A 13,024-nucleotide genomic window follows, 5' to 3' on the forward strand; every position below is an offset into this window, starting at 1 on the left:
CCTTTTCTCCTTTTAAGGTGTCAAGTCTGTAGTCCATAGGATCAGAAATAATTTGAGTTCACATGGAAGGGAAAAAATATTCATTTACAGGTTTGTCCTGTAAGGTTATATGAACTCTTCCATTTTCTTTCATAACATAGTCCAAATAGATCTGTGCTCTCTGAATGTTTTGCAGGACCCAACAGTGATTATTTTGTTGGTAACATAGTAGTGATCAGGCAGATTCAGCACGAAGTGGTTAATAGCCTGGAAGGCTTGATAAAACACATGCACTGAGAGAATGGGGATTAAGCCCTATGACAATTGAGAGATTCAGAGATCTTCCATTTCATTAAAAATATGAGCCTCCATGATAAAGGGCATGCCAGGCTATTCTTTCCAAATTAAAAGACAAACTAGGGGCACCTGGGTGGCCCAGTCCCTTAGGCGTCCAACTTCAGCTCAGGTCATGATCTCATGGTTCATGAGTTCAAGTGCTGCTTTGGGCTTTCTGCTGTCAACGTGGAACACACTTCAGGTCCTCTGTCTGTCTGTCTCTCTCTCTGCCCCTCCTCTGTGCTGTCTCTATCTTAAAAAATAAATAAACATTAAAAAATTAAAAGACAGGGCGCCTGGGTGGCTCAGTTGGTTAAGCGTCCGACTTCAGCTCAGGTCATGATCCTGCGGTCCGTGAGTTCGAGCCCCGCATCGGGCTCTGGGCTGATGGCTCAGAGCCTGGAGCCTGCTTCCAATTCTGTGTCTCCCTCTCTCTCTGCCCCTCCCCCGTTCATGCTCTGTCTCTTTCTGTCTCAAAAATAAATAAATGTTAAAAAAAAATTTTTAAAAAATTTAAAAGACAAATTGCTACATTATCTCTCCTATCACAGATAAGGAAACATAGCATCTGCTGGAACTCCTCAGGTTCTAGAGTCAAAACATTCCAACTCCAGGAATAATGTTTTAGCCTACATACTGTGTCCCATGGAAGGCTGCCAACATTGAGTGAGGTTCAGAGTAGGAAAGGGCTCCAAAGAAAGTATACACTGACTTTTGGGCCACAATAGCTGGTGATGGAAGTGTGTGGAATTTATGATAAGCCCAAGTTAAAGACTCACAGTGTAGTCTCCTGAGACTCTGGAGCAAAACAATGCCATCTACAGTGGATAATGATGTACTTTTCAAAAAACAGTTCCTGGAATGTTATTGGCCCTTATAAGAGAGGAAATGCTTGACCACTGATCCTCCACTAAGTGTCTGCAACTGCCCTTTATGATATGGATTCTATTAGCACCATCAAATCATGAAGATGGACAGGCCCAGCAGCATCCATCAGAATGGAAATGGTACATCTGGAATTGAGGTTGAGGAGGACCAGAAAGCACAAGAAAGCTGCATGAGCAGATATGCAGCCACCCATATCATCCATCAAGGCCCACAAGCAACCATCCTAGCTCACTGCTATGTTTTTATGAGGGGGATTAAAAATGGCAGGTTGAAAGACTAAGAAAGAGGACAAGCCTGATTTTCTAGTAAGTCAGTATGGTATATGAGTGTAAGCTTAAAAAAAAGTAGCTATGATGTAGCTACATTAAAAAGGGACTTTAAAAGCATTAGAGACAGAATATCTTTCTAAAGCGTACAGATAAAAACAGTATACGTGATCATGCATTTCATGTAGTCCACAGTAGTACAGGTCCAATATCCCTGCCGTCTATTCAGGAGCCTGGAAGGAATAAGACTGGAGAATCTGAGACAAAGAGGACTGAGGCAGAGGCACGTGGGTGAGCATTTGAGAGAAGATAAAAAGTGTGAGATTTGTGTACCTTACATTAATATTCACTAGAAGTGCTTACCACAGAAGAGGCACTAAACAACCATGAAAACAAAATACCCGACTAGTCAACATTAGCCAGTCATCATCATTGGTCACCCCAGAAGTAGTATAATGTGCATATGGACAAAGTGGTCATGTGGCATTGATGGAAGTTACTCACAGGCCACTTGCCAAGGCTAATCTATCTACTACTGCCCTTCAATGTCCAACATGTCAGCAACAAAGACCAATACTGAGCCACTAATATGACACAATTTCTCAAGGAGACCAAGTGGCCACTCGATGGAAAGTTAACTACACTGACCCTTCTTCTCTAGAAGTGCGAGGGGCTTATCCTTACAAATACGAACACTTCTCTGAGGAATGGATTTTCCTTTACTGCCTATAGGACCTGAGCCAGAATCAGGGTGTATCTGATTTCAGGTATTAAATTTCATATAATGTAGCATTCAACCAAATGACCCATTTTACAGCAAAGAACATGCAAGAGTAAGCCTATAAAAATGGGATCCCTTGATTATGTCACAAACTGCAACATTCAGAAGGAGCTGGTCTCCTCTAATATAGGGATGGCCCTCTGAAGAAAATGGTAAAGTACCATCTTGGAAGCGATAGTCTATGATGTGGTGTCATCATTTAGGATTCAGTATACATATTAAATTTAGGACTCAGTACATGTACTAAATCAGAAAACTGTATATGATGCTGTGTTCCCAAAAAGAATTCACTGAGCTGAGAACTGAGAGATGCTAGTAGGAATGTTCTCCCTCTTACCATCACTCTCCTTAGGAACACTTACTTAGGAAATTATGTTTTCTATACTTGCAATTCTGGTTTCTGTAACACTAGAAGACACTGTCTCCAAAAAGGACACACTCTTGGGACACAGCAAGAGACACACTGAACTATAAGCCACAGTTGCCACCATGGCTCTTTAGATCCCTGGTGACGAAGGGCCAGCAGGCAAGAAGAGCCATCATTACATTAACAGAGGTAATTGACCCCAATTTGTAAGAGGCTGGGCTACTTTTACAAATGCTGGTGTCTTTTCTCAGGATGTCATTATGAGATGCCATAGATTAGGAGGCTTAAACAGCAGAAATGTATTTCTCACAGCCTTAGAGGCTCAGAGTCTGAGATCAGGGTGCCAGCATGATTGGGCCTGGTGAGGGGTCCTTTCTCAACTTGCAGATGGCTGTCTTCTCAATATGTGTTCACATGGCTTTTCTCTGATGCATGTGGAAGCAGATCTCTCTCTCTCTCTCTCTCTCTCTCTCTCTCTCTCTCTCTCTCTCTTTCTCTGTCTCTCTCTCTCCTCCTTCTTATAGGGTTTCCAAATCCTACTGAAATAGGACCCACCCATATGACCTCATTTAACCTTAATTACTTCCCACAAGCCTTGTCTCCAAACACAGTCACATTGAGGGTTAGGGCTTCAACATACGAATTTGGGAGAAACACAATTAAGTCCATAGTAAGTGATGAAGAGGAATAAATGGGAAACCCAGTTGATCCACCTGGGTGAAACTTGGTGCCTAATTATAACTGAAAAGAACACATGAAGCAAACCCTGGCTTGGGAAGTTAGGGATGTCTAACTTTCAAACAAATAACTGACTTTAAAATATAGGCAATATGAAAATATATTTGTGTTTGACAATATATGATTTTGGAAGTAATACCTTATAGGATTATTTATATACTCCTTTATCTATATAGTTACAACATATTTACATTAGCATTTTGAGTTAGGTTTGTAGGAAATGTCTCATTTATTTATTTTAAGTTAATTGAACTCAATAAAGGTCAGTGAAAGGCCTTCATCCGGTCTGTTGCTAGGGAATTAGAACTCAATTTTATGACATTCATTCTTTTTTCCAGGATAAGGTAAAATGCTATACTTCTCTATGGCAGTGGCCTTGGTAAAAAATAATAATAACAATAATCAGTTTGCAAATTGCCTGTGACATTTTATCTTTATAGTAGCTTCCTTGTATCCATCTTTAAGCAGATGACCCCAGATGTCCCTCAGCTGTCATGCACTAAACATGCACAATTGAAAATGGGGCTCTGATCCTGGATGCAAAAGTTTACTGCAAAGGGTGATGCTGGTAATATAGTATGGTCAATCAAGATGTATTATAAAGCCAAAAACAAAGTCAATCCAATTATAGGTCTCCCCACAGATCTTCAGCACTTACGTGAAGCACAAGGACATACTCTGCTCACTGGAGTTTGGGCAGTATTGATTTTTCTTCTTCTAAAATGCTTATTGATTTAGATATTTTGCACAGCATAAAGAATTAATGTGTGGGTTGAGTATGTCTTATCTCTAAAATACTCAAATTCTCAAAAGCCACAACTGTTAAAAATACAGATACAGCAAATATGATATACTTGTCATACCATATGATACCAAGGATGTTTAAGCATAACACATAGCAGAAGTTCACTTACCTTTAAAGGAATCAGTAACTATTATGGTCTATGCAAAAGAGCATGCAAGGCTTAAATCTATTAAAAGTAAAATTAAAATCTAGAATTATATTAAAATTATCAATTTCTAAATCCATATTATTAGTCTTTGTGAATGTTAAGTAAATCATCAAAAATTATGAACTTATTGTGGAGAGGAACAACATAATGTAGCAGATGTGTGTTGTCCACAAATTAAAGTTTACAAGAGACGTACAGTTTTCTCATTTTCTTTTAATCTACTTAAATCCAGTGTGGGTCAAAGAAGAGCTCTCATCCATTAGGCCTTAGGCCTGCTGGGAAGTTAGAACTCAATTATTTTTAGTGTTTCCTCTACTCCTTCAGAGAGTCATATAAAATACCAAGACTCTCAAATAGTACATTAGAGGGTAAGCCCTCTGGTTTTCTCTCATACTGGTTATCATGGAAATGCCCATCTGTCCTAGCCATCAGGGTCTCTTGAAGTTCTTAGGATCCATTGTTCCAGTAGAAAGCGGGACATGGAGGTGGATATTGGGTGGCTTCTGCCTTGAATGGGTTGGTAAATAATAAACTTCTCCCATTATGGCAATAGTGTACAGAAAAAAAAGAGCACACAGACATGTGGAAAGGTTAGAAAGATCAGATCCATGTGTCCTTGCTCTCCACCTTTCAAGGAGAGAATAGAGGATGTGAAAACTAAAATGGAAGAAACACCCTGAAATGGCAGGCAACTGGAGTATGGTGGCACTAACCAGTGACATATTTCCCTGGGAAGGCCACAAATCTCTATGTGTAGCTCAACACAGTCACATTTATCATGACGTGGGAATATTATATCACTCTGGAAGAAAGAAGAAAATTTTTTCCAGAAAAGAAAAAGAAATTTTTTAATTTTTTTTAAATTTGTTTTTGAGAGAGAGAGAGAGAGAGAGAGAGAGAGAGAGAGAGAGAGAGCAGGGGAGGGCCAGAGAGAGAGAGGGAGACAGAATCTGAAGCAGGCTCCAGGCTCTGAGCTGTCAGCACAGAGCCTGAGGCGGGGCTCGAACTCACGAGCCATGAGAGCATTACTTGAGCTGAAGTCAGATGCTGAACTGACTGAGCCACCCAGGCATCCCGAAACATTTTTTGAAATGCCTCTGCATCTAGTTCCCAAGCCCTGTATGAAATATAAGGAATTCAGGTGTTTTGTGTGCCTAGATTGAAGAACCACAGAGAAACTGAGAAATTTGGTGAGTCTGCAGAGGCCTGGGATCAGGACAAAGCAGCCACCATATATAAAGGCTTTCTGACTAAGGACAAGTGGCCCTTACAAGATGGTTTTAATGACTGAATAGAACTGATCTTGTTTCAGTGATGACCAATTCAGAGAGTAGCCTAGAGCAGACACACCACAGCATTTTCCAGGGAGCTTTCAAAGTTACCATGTGGATCAAAGACCCAGTATTCATTCCCTACTTTTCTGAGATAAAATGAAAACTAACGCTTATATCACATTATATCACAACTCTACCCAGAAAAGGAGTAGGGAGGAAGAGGAAGGTATGCTCAAGATTTCTTTTGACCTGAAAAAGACCTGAAATCTAAAATATCAGATTGGATTGAGTTTACCAGACTGAACTATATTTAGTTTTTTTCTGGAAGCGATATACATAGAAAAATATACATATACAGACACACACACACATGTATATATGTGTATGTGTCAGTGGAATGGATACATATTTAATGTGGTGGTGGAATGCTTTCAAGGAAGGTTAGCTAACATACAGGATATAGGCAAAGAAAGTTTTCTGTTGTATATATGAGTATAAAGTATAAATTTGTTATCCTAATACAGCCATGACCTTGAGTGACCAGTATAAAGCCAAATTATAAATAGACTGTTTGTAGTGCCTTCTCTTTTCTTGGCCACCCATTTCTACAGAGACTGCTTTGGCTCCTCTGTTGTTGTAATTCATACTAATCTAGAGCTTTTCCAATAATACGTTCAGATGTTACCCATTCCAAAAGGATTTGCATCTACTAGCAAACATCTCAGATGTGGAAGATCTTCCAAGCCAGAGGAATGAAAGCTTAATTTACAAGAACTGTGAGCACTTTGTTAATGATAGTAAATATGACTAATATTTATAGAGCATTCACTATGTACCATGCACTGAATGAAAACCTTGCATTTTTTTTGAGAGGTCTGTTAGTGTATACCAATAAGGTATGAGTAAGATACTTTGAAGTAGAAGGTCATCTTACAATATTCAACTCATATCAGTTGGTGGTGAGGAACTGAAACACAGTTTCCTCTGCTTTAGGTAGCTATACTTGTGCCAAGAGTTTGTGAATAGAGCCAGTTAGTTGTTATGTGCTATGTTCTTTAGCCATCTGGCTACCTAAAGGACAAAGAATGGATGTGATGAAAGCCTTTGTCAAGTATCCACTCAAGAATCCTCTCTAAGTCATTCAACCCTTTGTGAAAGAGAAAAGGTACTGGACAATTCTATCAGTATTGGATGATTCTATTATGCTATTACAATAGTGAGAATGTTCACTAATGAATAACAGTTCTATAGAGGCAGGTAAATTAAGAAATTATCAGTGAATCTTACGGGAATCATGAAGAAGGACAGAGATGGGTCTAATCTGAGTCACTGCAAATAGGCAGAGGTGGAGGAGAGTCTTTTTATTGTAATATGAGGAACAGGAAAGGATTTTTGTGGTGAGGTTAACCATTTCTTGAAAGAAAATGGTGAGGAGATTTGGAAAACAAAATGGTGAGAGGATTTCCCAACCATCATTGTTTTCCTAGAAGACATGACTCAGATAAAGATTAGCATAATTACTTCCTTCTTCATACTAATTAAATAAAGGTATGTTTGTAGCAATCTTCCCAAAGTTCTTGAAATCTTGATTAACCTATTTGGCCAATAGGACATTCTATCAGTAATAGGACTTTGTCTTTCAAGTAGAACCTAAAAAAAATTTCAAACAGCATTTATATACAGCAAATCCTTATTGTCACAGAGAATTTATTAATATTAAGACTAAATTAAAATATATAAAGTATACAAATTAAAAGTGTAGTAAAGGAACATAGCACAATATAAACAAGATTTCTTTGGGAAAATGTCTCTTCAGGTACTCTGCTCGTGTTTAATTTGATTCAATTCTTGTTTCTGGTGTTTTGTTTGGTTTTGGATTTTTTGTTTTGTTCTGTTTTGGTGTTAATTTATATAAGTTATTTATGTGTTTTGGATTAACCACTTATTAGATATATCATTTGCAAATATCTTCTCCCACTCAGTAAGTTGACATTTTGCTTTATTGATGGTTTCCTTCACTGTACAATAGCTTTTTATACTGATGCACCCCAATAGTTCATTTTTGCTTTTATTTCTCTTGTTTTAGAAGACTTGCCTAGAAAGAAATTGCTATGGCCAATGTCAGAGAAATCATTGCCTGTTTTCTCTTCTAGGATTTTTACAGTTTCATGTTTCATTTAGATGTTTAATCCATTTTGAGTTATTTTTGGGTGTCTAGAAAGTGGTCTAGTCTCATTCTTTTGCATATAGTTGCCCAGTTATCCCAGCACCATTTATTGAAGAGAGTATCTTTTCCCCATTGTATATTCTTGCCTTCTTTGTTATAGAGTAATCGAGCACATAAGCATAGATTTATTTCTGGGATTTCTATTCTGTTCCATTAATCTATGTGTCTATTTTTGTGTGAGTACCATATTGTTTTTATTACATAGCTTTGTAGTATATCTTGAAATCTGGAATTATGATACCACCAGTTTTGTTCTTTCTCAAGATTTCTTTGGCTATTTGGGGTCTTTTGTGGTCCCATACAAATTTTAGCATTATTTGTTCCAGTTCTATGAAAAATACTATTGGTATTTTGATAGAGATTGCACTGAATCTGTACATTGCTTTGGGAAGTGTGAAAATTTTAACAATTCTTCCAATCCATGAGCATGGAATATCTTCCCATTTGTTTGTGTTGTCTTTAAATTCTTACATCAGTGTTTTACAGTTATCATAGTACAGGTCTTTCACCTCCTTGGTTAAGTTTAATCCTAGGTATTTTATTCCTTTTGGTGCAATTGTAAATGGAATTGTTTCCTTAATTTCTCTTTCTGCTACTTTGTTATTAGTGTGCAGAAACACTGCTGGTTTTCTAGGTATTCATTTTGTATCCTAAAGCTTTACTGAATTCATTTATTATTTCTAGTAGTTTCTTGGTGGAGTCTTTAGGATTTTTATGTATAATATCATGTCATTTGCAAAAAGTGACAGTTTAACTTCTTCATTATCAATATGGATGCCTCTCATTTCTTTTTCCAAAGAAGACAAACAGATGGCCAATAGACACATGAAAAGATGCTCAACATCACTAATCATCAGGGAAATTCAAATGAATATCAAATGAGATATTATCTTACACTTGTCAAAATGGCTAGAATCAAAAAGACAAAAAATAACAAGTGCTGGCAAGGATGTGGAGAAAAAGGAACCCTTGTGCACTGTTGGCAGAAATGTCACTATGGAAAATTGTATGGAGGTTCCTAAAGAACCTCCCAAAGAAAATGAAAACAATAATTTGAAAAGATATATTCATTCCCCTTTATGTTTATTGCAGCATTATTTACAATAGCCAAGATATAAAAGCAACCAAAGGACCTATCCATAGGTGAACAGATAAAGAAAATGTGACATAGCACAATGGAATATTACTCAGCCATCAATAAAGAATGGGCTCTTGCCCTTTGAAACAAGATGGATGGACCTAGAAGGTATAATGCTAAAGGAAATAAGTCCGACTGAGAAAGAAAAATACCATATGATTTCAATAATATGTGGAACCTAAAAAACAAAACAAATAAATAAACTAACAAATAATAAGCAGAATCAGACCTACAAATATAGAGAACAAACTGATGGTTGCCAGAGGTAAGTGGGTAGAAGGACGGGCAAAATGGGTGAAGGGGAGTAGGAGATATATATTCCTATTTATGAAATTAATAAGTCATGGAAATAATGAGCACAGCATAGGAAATATAATCAATGATGTTGTAATAGTGTTGTATGGTGACAGATGGTAGCTACCCTTGTGCTGAGCATGGCCTAACACACAGTGGTGCTGAATCATCTTGTACACCTGAAATTAAGGTAACATTGTGTGTCAACTATACTCAAAAAAGTTTTTTTTAAATAAGAACAGACTTTTTTAAAGAACTGAGATAGAAATAAGAAAATTTTAAATTTATGCAGTTGAAATTCATAAAAATAAATGTATGAAAAATTGAAAGGCAGAAATAAAGGTGGAGAATGGGGCCTGAGAGAGTCAACTGCCATTGACGGGTTTTCCTTTAGTTCCATACTCTTTCATTTAAGTAATCCCCATTAGCCCATTAGCAACCCCATTCCTAAATATGCAAAACAAAAAATGAAAGAAACATATATATACACATATATCAGTGTATTCTCCCAAACAAGGTAAGAAAATCTAAAGACACTGAATCTTTTTTAAAAATTTTTAAGTTTATTTATTCATTTTTAGAGAGAGACCATGAGCAGGGGAGGGGCAGAATGAGAGACAGAGACAGAGACAGAGAGAGAGAGAGAAGGAGAGAGAGAGAGAGAGAGAGAGAGAGAGAGAGAGAGAGAGAGAATCCCAAACAGGCTCTATGCTGTCTGCAGAGCCTGACACAGGGCTCAATCTCATGAACCAGGAAATCATGACCTGAGCTGAGATCAAGAGTCAGATGCTTAACTGACCTGAGCTACCTAGCAGCCCCAAGACATTGAATTTTAATACTATTTTAAAACTTAAAAAAATTTTGAACCATCTGCTTTATGGTTCTTTATGAAAGTTGGTCAGCTGACATGGTTCTCACATCTCAAATTTTAGAGCAGGATTTCTTACAAATAATATTCTGGCCCTCTTCCTAATTACACAAATAAAAACACCAGCCATTATACTGAGGGTAATTAGCAATTAGCAAAAAAAATTAAATCAGTTTGGCTTCCCCACTGTCTTCATAAAATTTTTCAAAATCAGCACAAATTGTTTAATTATTGACAGTAAAATCAATACTGTGTATCTTAGTAGAGTCAATGATCCACAAGAATGAATCCACTGCTGAAGACAGTACAATATGAGTGAGGAGACCTCATGTCCAGCTGCCCCATTTCTTGTCTTCTCTCCTGTCCAACCTTTTCTAAATGAAGTCTTTCAACTCAAAACTGGCATTTATTTTTCCTGCGTTTGTTCTTTTCTTTAAAATTATAGATACCCATTCAGTCTATATTAGTAACTCAGTTTATTTTCTCTCTGTTAGCATGGAGCTAGATACATTTTAGTTTGAATGAGTTCTGTAAACTTGGGCAAATTATAGAACCTCTCCAAGACTCAGCTTCCTTGTTTATAAGAATTGGGTAGGGGCACCTGGGTGGCTCAGTCGGTTAAGCATCCGACTTCAGCTCAGGTCATGATCTCGCGGTCCGTGGGTTCAAGCCCCGCGTCGGGCTCTGTGCTGACAGCTCAGAGCCTGGAGCCTGTTTCAGATTCTGTGTCTCCCTCTTTCTCTGACCCTCCCCTGTTCATGCTCTCTCTCTGTCTCAAAAATAAATAAATGTTAAAAAAAAAATTTTTTTAAAGAATTGGGTAGACTTGTAACTATCATTCACATGTGGTTATTACAAAGAGGACTAATGTCACACTAGTGTGACAAAGAGTCATGACATGTAGAACACCCAGCAATGCCATTTCTCTTGATCAATCCTTTCTTCCTCTTTTCCTTTCTTTTTGATAGGATACCTTAAGTTTTAGGAGCCAATCCTAGAAAGAATGTTCAGGGGCGCCTGGGTGGCTCAGTCGGTTAGGCAACCGACTTTGGCTCAGGTCACGATCTTGCGGTTCGTGAGTTCGAGCCCCATGTGAGGCTCTGTGCTGACAGCTCAGAGCCTGGAGCCTGTTTCAGATCCTGAATCTCCCTCTCTCTCTGCCCCTCCCCCGCTAATGTTCTGTGTCTCTTTCCTTCAAAAATAAACAAACATTAAAAAACAAACAACAAAAAAGAATGTTCAAATTGTGTGTCTCTTCCAAATTGGCAGGAAGCCTAATGGCTGTGACTATTTCACTTTCTCTGCATTGAAGGTTGATAATCAGTACCATGATTAACACACTCTCTATTATAGCTGCCAACATCAATGTCAAAACCATCACCACCACCATTCCTTGAGAGCCTGCTACTGGGGACTTGGAGGATTCTTACTTTAGATGCTTTATTTGTACCACATATTTTGTGTTATTTGCCATATTTGTTAACTTTTTATCCTACTTGTTGGTTCTTGTCTTTTCCTGAAAACCTTACTTTTATAACAGTAAAAGGCAGGGAGAACAATTGAAGCAGTAAGGTGCTAAAGTTTTAACCCATCTACCCTGACTCCCAAATGCTAAATATGGACTTCAGTCTTTCAGGCTGTGGTCCCTTCCATACAATGAGTATAACATGCTTTATTAGGACATAATGCATTTATACTGGCTATACCCATCCCAGTAGAAGAACGGCATGCATTGTAGTACCCAGTATATCTTCAAGTATTGATATAACATCACTATGAACCATCTGGTCCTTTTCCATTTAGTGTTTTGCTCTAACGTTTCCATTATGACATCATTACAATTTTTACCCCAGTTGGCTCATTTGTATTCTTTATGCTTCAATTCAAGTATCATCTTCTCAGAAGAGCCTTCCCCGAATTCTCTCTAAAGTGACCTCCTCCAATTTTTCTTTCATTCATCACCCTGGTTATTTCCTACATAAAACTTATCACAACCTGTATTATATTGCTTATTTGTTGTGTATTTTTTTATTTACTTGATTATAATTTGTTTCCCACATTAGGATGTACGCTCCATGAGGGTAGGAATCTGTTGTCTTAATTCCCCACACACACACACACACACCACAAAAAAGAAAAGAAAAAAACCTGAAAACTGAGATCAGGAGTTCAGAGCAAGTAGTTTATGTGAAAAGTGATCCAAGGAAGCACCAAAAAAGGTCTGGGAGAAGTGAGAAAGGGAAATCATAGAAGCCAATTATGCCATCTATTAATGAGCAGGTCTCTGGATTGGCCAACTGAGGTTCATTTTTCTGGAAACCTTCTGAAGAACAGAGTATAGAAAGTGCCTCAGTTCTTATATAATTGTGGTACATGGTTCCTAAAAAAATTACTGTGTTACACAAAAACATGCAATAAAACTACAGGGCTCATGGGAATAAAAATGATGTCAGGAGCACAATACTGAAAACCTTCATCAGTCACACATAAAGAAAATGATAGGATCCTTAAAAATGGTAGCACAGTGTCAGCCATATTAAATGGTTAGGAAACACATCAAGCCTACAATGAATATGGCACCTTGCTGTGAAGAGAGCTAACGTTTGTTGACAGAAGGGCCTGCTGGAAGGTTCACAGTTTGTGAGTTATTGCAAAGTGGCTGAAGAAGAATTATGTGAAATCTGATGGAAACTTGTAACACAAGTTGTGGCTGGCTGTGACTCACAACATACCTGATGCTCTGAGGTCACAGGGAGATATTTCAGTTGTGTGCCTATGTGCCTTTTAATATGTATGTATGTATGTATGTATGTATTTTTAATATGTATGTATTTATTTATTTATTTATTTAGTATTTTTAAGTAGCTTTGGTCAACTGCATGCTGCATTCACCTAGATCAGGAATTATCACACTT

The 13,024-nt window shown here is 37.7% G+C and overlaps 1 protein-coding gene across 1 annotated transcript in view; it reads right to left on the bottom strand.

Moving 5' to 3' along the window:
• KCNH7 (potassium voltage-gated channel subfamily H member 7) overlaps window positions 1-13,024 on the bottom strand; it is a 646,875-nt gene that overhangs the window by 609,311 nt on the left and 24,540 nt on the right. The window lies entirely within an intron of this gene.

Source organism: Felis catus, chromosome C1 (assembly GCF_018350175.1).
Source record: "Felis catus isolate Fca126 chromosome C1, F.catus_Fca126_mat1.0, whole genome shotgun sequence".
NCBI classification, from domain to species: domain Eukaryota; kingdom Metazoa; phylum Chordata; class Mammalia; order Carnivora; family Felidae; genus Felis; species Felis catus.